General features: G+C 41.8%; 1 pseudogene; it reads left to right on the top strand.

Moving 5' to 3' along the window:
* Positions 1 to 2,235: 2,235 nt before the first annotated feature.
* On the top strand, positions 2,236 to 3,900 carry LOC146679258 (general transcription factor II-I repeat domain-containing protein 2A-like; annotated as a pseudogene).
* Positions 3,901 to 8,037: the final 4,137 nt, after the last annotated feature.

The raw sequence follows: 8,037 nt of genomic DNA, 5'->3' as shown, positions 1-8,037 counted from the left end.
AATTATGACTACAGCGTTTTGTTGTGTGAAGGAAGTCGCTCCTGATAGCACAGGCTATAGGTTTCCTGTTGTGGACCAGCAGTTTTAGTTTCACCTAGAGTTCTCAAGATAGCTGCAAAATGCTGGGCTAAGAGAAAGCCTTTCAATCTACTACTACCCATGTAAAAGGCTAAAGTGCTACATTTGCAAGTAAAACAATTTTTTTGTTAAGTAGTCCTACTGTTAATTTAAACGTGACTAAATGAATTCATGCAGTCAGTTTCAGATTTAAATGGATATTGGTTTGTAATTGTAGGCCATGTGATTGTTTGAAAAAAATTAACTTAATCACAGAAAAATTAAGAAACAATTACAGCTACAGTGGTGTGAAAAAATCTTTGCCCCCTTCCTGATATAGTATTTCTTTCCTCTGTTTGATATACTTCATGTTTCAGATTGTTTTTAAAGCAGATTTAGATATTAGACAAAGATGACACAAGTAAACGCAAAATGCAGTTTCTAAATGAAGATTATTAAGGGTAAAAAAAATCTAAAGTTTAGACACGCCTTCTTGTTTAATGTTTTTATTTTATTTTCCCTACTTTCTACATTGTAGATAGTCAAAGGAGCTTGCAAAGAAAAGCGTCTGGACTTCTTTGAGTTGCTTGAAGACGTTTCACCTCTCATCCGAGAAGCTTCTTCAGTTCTAAGGTCAAATGGTGGAGAGTCCCAGATATAAACCTAGTGGGAGTTTCCCCCCACAGAGGGACAAAAGGACCCCCTGATGATCCTCTAATCGCCTGAGCCAAGGTGTGAAATTGGGTGTGGGACCCAATCAGCCAGAGTTTCGGGTGAGCTCATTGTCCTACTCCCACTAGGTTTATATCTGGGACTCTCCACCATTTGACCTTAGAACTGAAGAAGCTTCTCGGATGAGAGGTGAAACGTCTTCAAGCAACTTAAAGAAGTCCAGACGCTTTTCTTTGCAAGCTCCTTTGACTACGATGACCTGGATGACTGAGAACCTTCACAGATACATTGTAGATACATACTGAAGACATCAAATATATGAAGCAGGGTATATGGAATTATCTAGCAAAGAAAGATTTGATAAATAACTCTAAATAGATTCCCCAAAGTAGCCACCCTTTGCTTTGTTGACAGCACTGCAAACCCTTGGCCTACTCTCAATAAACCTCATAATGCAGTCACATGAAATGGTTTTCACTTGGTGTGCCTTGTCAGACTTCATTTGTGGAATATCTTGCTCTGTTAATGGGGCTGGAACCATCAGTTGGGTTCTGCAGAAGTCAGGTTTGTACATAGCTGACAGCCCTATCTGACAACTGTTAGCTGATTCTTTATGCCATTATATGAATTCTAAGAGATTTGTTTGGGCCAAGAAACACAAGGAATGGATATTATACCAGTGGAAATCTGTGCTTTGGTCTAATAAGTCCAAATTTGAGATCTTTAAATCCACCCTCTGTCTCTTTGTGCGATGCAGAAAAGGTGAATGGATGGTCTCTACATGGATGGTTCCCATGGAGGAGGAGTTATGGGGGGGGTGCTATGCCAGTGACAATGTTGGGGATTTATTCAAAATTGAAGGCAAACTGAACCAGCATGGCTACAGTGACATCCCATCCGCTTTGCGTTTAATTGGACAACCATTTATTTTTCAACAGGACAATGACCCCAAACACACCTCCAGGCTGTGTAAGGGCTATTTGACCAAGAGGGAGAGTGATGGAGTGCTGACCAGATGACCTGGTCTCTACAGTCACCTGAGCTAAACCCAATCAAGATGATTTGAGATGAGACGGGTCGCAGAGTGAAGGGAAAAAAGGCCAACAAGTGCTCAGAACCTCTGGGAACTCCTTCAAGATTGTAGGAAAACCATTTTAGGTGGCTACCTCTCTCATCGAGATAATAACAACAGAGTGGACAACAGTATTAAAAGCAAAGGCTGAAGAATCAAAAATAAAAAATCCTAAATTTTATTTATAAAGCACCTTTCAAGACACCCAAGGACACTGTACAATAGGATAAAACACACAATAGAACAATGACACAATGAAGCACAATAAAACAAAAGCACAAGATAAAATTAACAAACAGTGGGTTCGCAGTGAATATCCAGATTTGAACAGATGGGTTTTGAGTTGAGATTTAAACTGGGGGAGAGAACCAGTGTTTCTTGTATCTGGAGGTAGACACCCTGGGTTAGCTAAAAGGCTAAAAGCTCTGCTTCCCATGGCGGTGAGGCAGAAGGAAGGCACAGAAAGCTGGATAGAAGAAGAAGATCGAAGTGAGTGGGCAGAAAAGGTAGTGCTTAACAGGTCAGAAAGGTAAGGAGGAGCGAGGTTATGAAGGGCCTTGAAGGTGAGCAGAAGAAGTTTGTATATTATCGGGAACGTCACTGGCTCCCAGTGACGTTCCCGAAGAACAGGTGATGTGCTGGTAGGAGGGGTTCTGGTGATAATGCGAGCAGCAGAGTTCTGAACCAGTTGAAGCTTATGGAGGGATTTTTGGGGGAGACCATGCAGAAGAGAATTGCAGTAGTCAATACGGGAGGTAACAAGACTATGTACAAGAATGGACGTAGACTGGGTGGAAAGAGAAGAACGTAATCTTTTAATGTTGCGTATATGGAAATACGCAGAACGGGTGAGACCAGGGCTGGACTGGGACAAAAAATCAGCCCGGGCATTTTGACTAGAGACCGGCCCACCAGGTATTATAGGAAAAACCATAAAGCCTTTGAATGAAAACAAACGCTGTTGTCACAGTGATGGACACTGTCTTGTTGGTATATATGTATCAGTGTAATAAACTTAAACGGCAATGACTTGTTCACAGAGGTAAATGCATGTTTGGACAAATTAGGGCTGAAATGGGACAATCTGGCAGGTGTAACAACAGATGGTTGTCCAAATCTGACTGGGAAAAATGTACCGGTAGGACTTTTAAAGAGAATGCAGGATAAAGTGACAGAAATTAATCCTGTGCAGAAATTGACATTTTTGCATTGTATTATACATCAGGAAGTGTGAGATAGTGTTAAAGATAGACCACGTTGTTGATGTTGTAACTAAAACAGTTAACTTCATCAGAGCATTAAATCACAGACAATTTATTGCTCTTTTGGAGGAAAATGAGATGGAACATGGGGACATCAGCTACTACCAGATTCAGGATTTCTGTGTGAAGAAAGGACATGCCGTCCCAGAGCTTTCAGATGAAGATTGTGTGGCAGACCTCGGGTTTGCTGCGGATGTGACTGCACTAATGAACCAACTAAATGTCAAACTGCAGTGCAGGGGACTTTTTGTGCACGAGATGTACAGTGCAGTAAAGGCTTTCATGAGGAAGTTGCAGCTTATCTCAAGCCAAGTGAAGGACAACTTTCTGACCCACTTGCCAACACTAAAGGAGGCTCTTCCAAATGCCAATCACCTCCACAAGTACTCAGCCATGTTAGAAGCACTGCATGCAGAGTTTTCAAGGTGAATTCAAGATTTCAAAGCTCTTGAAAATGAAATGGACATGGTTTCTTCTCCCTTCACCTGCAGTGTGGATAATGCTTCAAGTGATGTTCAGATGGAACTCATTGGCCTGCAGTCTGACACACTTCTGGCAGAGCACTTCAGGTCAGTCTCACTGCTGGACTTTCATTCCTCCCTCAAAGAAGAGAACTTTCCACACCTGAGGAGTCATGCTCAGAGAATTCTAGTCCTCTTTGGATCGACCTCTGTATGTGAACAGACATTCTCGGTGATGAAGTTCAACAAATCCAAACACGGGTCCTCTGTCACTGAGGACCACCTCTCAGCAGTTCTTCGCATAGCCACCTCAGACATTCAGCCAGATTTCAATGCCCTTGTTCAAACCCAGAACAGGCTGGATTATTCTCACTGAAAAGGAGGAAAACATGACACAAGTCATTGCATTGTTGCATTTCTATAAACATCTTGTTTGTTGAGTTAAACATGTTAAAATAAAATGACATTGATTCGGTGGTTGTTTTTGTTTTATTTGGAATATGCACCACAATTTCACATAGCATAGCCCAATATAAATATTTACTTTATTTTATTTTTATTCTTCTGATTACCAGTACCACCTATTCGTAATATATAATTTAGTGAATTTTACAATTTAAGAAAGTTAAGCAGACTTGGGTTCAAGATGTCGTTGATGTGGCCCTCTGACACAACTTGGGTTTCTCATGTGGCCCCTTGTAAAAATTAATTGCCCACCCCTGGTCTAGGATGACACCAAGGCTCTTAACCTGAGGAGAAGGGAAAACTGAGGCGTTATCGATGGTGAGTGAGAAATGGTTTGCCTTCAAAAGGTTGGATTTGGTGCCAGTAAGGAGGATTTCAGTTTTATCCTCATTGAGCTTTAGAAAATTAGAGCTAAACCAGGATTTTAATTCAGATTCTGTAAGGGAAGAAGGTGGGAGAAGGAATCAAGTCTGCAGGAGAGATATAACTGGGCGTCATCATAAAAACAGTGAAAGTGAAGATCAGATTTGCAGAAAATGGTACTTAGAGGGAGGATGTATATTCTGAAGAGAAAAGGGCCTAAGACTGAACCTTGGGGTACACCAGAAGTGACCGGGAATAGACGAGAGCAGAACGATTTCAGGTGAATAAACTGGGAGCGGTCAAGGAGATATGATTGAAACCAGTCTAGGGGTGTGTCAGAGATGCAGAGAGAGGAAAGTCTGCTTAGAAGGACGGAGTGAGAAATGGTGTCGAAGGCTGAGCTCAGATCCAAAAGGACGAGAATGGTGAGAAGACCAGAGTCAGCTCTGATTAGAGGATCATTAGTGACTGTAAGTAAAGCAGTTTCTGTGCTGTGACATGAGCGAAAACCAGACTGAAACCTCTCATAGATGTTATTATTAACCAGGTGTGAATGAAGATTAACTGCAACTATTTTTTCGAGTATTTTAGAAATGAAGGGTAGGTTGGAAATCGGACGGAGGTTGTTAAAGTTGTTAGGATCTAAAGAAGGTTTTTTCAGTATAGGAGTGACTGAAGCAGTCTTGAATAAGGAGGGAACGATACCGGTGGTGAGAGAAGAGTGAATGATAGCAGAGATGAGTGCGAGTAAGGAAGAGAGGCAGGATTTCACAAGCCCTGTAGGCATAGGGTCAAGATGACATGTGGCAGGCTTTGATTTACATATAAACTCAGAAATATCAGATAAATCAGGAAGATGAAACGTGGAAAAGGGCTCAAAATAGAGAAAAGGTTCTGGAGAGGAGGTAGACACAAGATCTGAACTGAGATTGCTGGTGGATGTTATGGATTTTTGTAGAGATGACACTATCTTCTGAGTTATTTCACACTTTTTGCTTCCTACAAATTTCCATATGTGTTCATTCATAGTGTTGATGCCTTCAGTGAGAATCTACAATGTAAATAGTCATGAAAATAAAGAAAAACGAGAAGCTGTGTCCAAACCTTTGACTGGTATAGTGTAGTGGTAATACTACTCGTCTTTGAAACTTGAAATCAGCATTACAGACAATCCCTACTGCGAACACGCCGAAACTAACCACCCAATCTACGCCACTACAGCAGTGATCACATAGATTCTTGGCTATAAGATGAACAGCCCCAAGTAACAGTACACTCCATGGAGAAGGAGACTAGCGGGCAAGTTAGCTCTCCCTATCGGAGGCCCTGGAATCTGCCAAGCAAAGACTCACAGCCTTGGCCAGTGGCTTAAGGAGGCATAACAGGAGATTAAACCAGGTGTACTCCACTGAACCATCCAAGGTGTACTCTCAGTGGTAGGGGAGAATAACCCCACCAAGGTTGGAGATGACACAATACTGGAAGGATGAAACCCACAACAATTCAATTCAATTTCAATATTTTTATACAGCGCCAAATCACAACAACAGTTGCCTCAAGGTGCTTTATATTGTGAGGTAGACCCTACAATAATACATACAAAACAAAAACCAACAATCATTGACCCCCGATGAGCAAGGAATTTGGCAACAGTGGGAAGGAAAAACTCCTGTTTAACAGGAAGAAACCTCCGGCAGAACCAGGCTCAGGGAGGGGCGGGGCCATCTGCTGCAACCAGTTGGAGTGAAAGAAGGAAGACGGGACAAAAGGCAGGCTGTGGAAGAGAGACAGAGATTAATAACAACACAATGCTCAGTGGCAGTGGATGTAAGAGCAGACCACAGCAACCTCCCTGAACAGGACCCAGTAAGTGTCACAGCGACAGACAGCAAAGATGCTCTACAGTCTGAAGAGTTGGACAGCACCAGGCTACATCATGAGTCACACTTGCTGGCTGAAGAAGCTGACCACACTCCATGAGTCCTGATTCCCAAGGATACCGCTAACAGGTTTTTTGCCTCTCTGGTGTTCTCTAAAAAATATATGTTCTGATAAAGATAAAAAAGAAATACTTTTTAATCAAGCAGCAGTATCAAGCATCAAGTCAGTTAGAGTCCTGGGATAATTATCTATCCAGTTAAGTAACAAAGGGGTTTGTTAATCAGTTTCAGCTGCTTTGGTGTTAAAGATATTATTACGTTTTTAAAAAGTAAAAAACAAAAAGAAACATCCTGTCTCAGAGTGACGCTGAAAAACTAGTTTGTCTTTTTATTAATTCTCGGCTGGATGACTGTAATTCATTATTATCAGGATTAGGGCTGCACGATATTAGGAAAACCTGCGATGTGCGATAACTGTGATCAATACTGCGATAACGATATGACTTGCGATAAAATAAATAGCAAAACAAACAAACAAAAAAGAATACATAATTTCCGTTTTACTGCAACAGTTTTATTTAAAGAAAGCTGCTGTATTAGCAGTGTAACAACAAACTGCACTTTAACATTGAAACATTGCCCCATAATAAAAAATTCTGAGGCTTGAATCCTGAAAGACATCCTTTCAGAATTCAAGCTTGCCGAACAACCATCCCTATAATTAGTTTTAAATAAACATAACTTAAATTATTCTGCAAATTATCTCAATGCAGCTGTTCATCATTTTACCTCTCACCAAGTAGTTATGATGCCAGTCAAAACTGGAGAGGAAACTTTACTGTAGTGCTGGTGTAGCTTCAGCTTGGCTCAGTTCAAACCTGACGGTCCAGCGGCATGGTTCGTACATTTGTGGAATGGCGACATGGGAAAAGTAGTTTCCTGAGGGGATGCGGTATCTCCGGTCCACTTTATGTATCAGACTGGTGAAGCCCTCCCTGCTAACTGTATTTATAGGCATCATGTCTTTGTCAAAAATGTGTAATGGCCTCTGTTATTTCTTTGTAGCGCTTCGACGTTTTCTCATAAGTTGTTCCACTTGAAAAACTCTGATACAGAGACGGCCGTTGCTGCGGCGCTCTTTGTCTAACATTAGCTAGCCCGGTCTTTCTGGAACTCTTCAAACAGTTCTCTGTGGTTGTGTTGAAGATGATGGTGGAGTCGTGTTTCCTCTGGTGGTTGCCGAGTGTTCGGCAAGTGTTGCAGAGCACCTGTGTTTGGAGAACGTCGTCTTTACCAAATCCAAAGTACCTCCAAATAAGCGAGGTGCTATTTTTTTTAGCCACGAGTTCATAGTCAGTAGCGTTCTCGTCATGCGTCTCGCTCTCAGCCATTACAACTGTGACTCGTTGCTGCAGCGTTGTTCGCTCCCCACCTGCGTAGGAGGCGGGCCTCTAATCCATTTGATTGGTTAATGCCGTGAAGGGCTCTATTCGACTGGTCTAATGTGTAAAGGGGTTTCTTTGATTGGCAAATTCTTTAAAGCACGTGTGTAAACATTTTAAGGTACTCCATTATCGCAGTTTACGCTGTCTTTTGCGATGGGCCCATCGCGCAGGCTGATATCGTGATGACAATATATTTTCGATTTATTGTGCAGGCCCAATCAGGATGTCCTATAAAACTCCCGCAAAAGCCTTCAGTTGGTCCAAATTGCTGCAGCAAGGTTACTGACAGGGAGAGCATATTTTCCCACACCGACTTTTCTTCACTGATTCCCTATTGAATCCTTAGTTATACTGCAATAG

This window comes from Rhamphochromis longiceps, linkage group LG1 (genome assembly GCF_057381845.1).
Source record: "Rhamphochromis longiceps isolate RC_006_pf linkage group LG1, R_longiceps_female_GT1.1, whole genome shotgun sequence".
Classification (NCBI taxonomy): domain Eukaryota; kingdom Metazoa; phylum Chordata; class Actinopteri; order Cichliformes; family Cichlidae; genus Rhamphochromis; species Rhamphochromis longiceps.
This window is presented reverse-complemented; position numbering and strand designations above follow the sequence as displayed.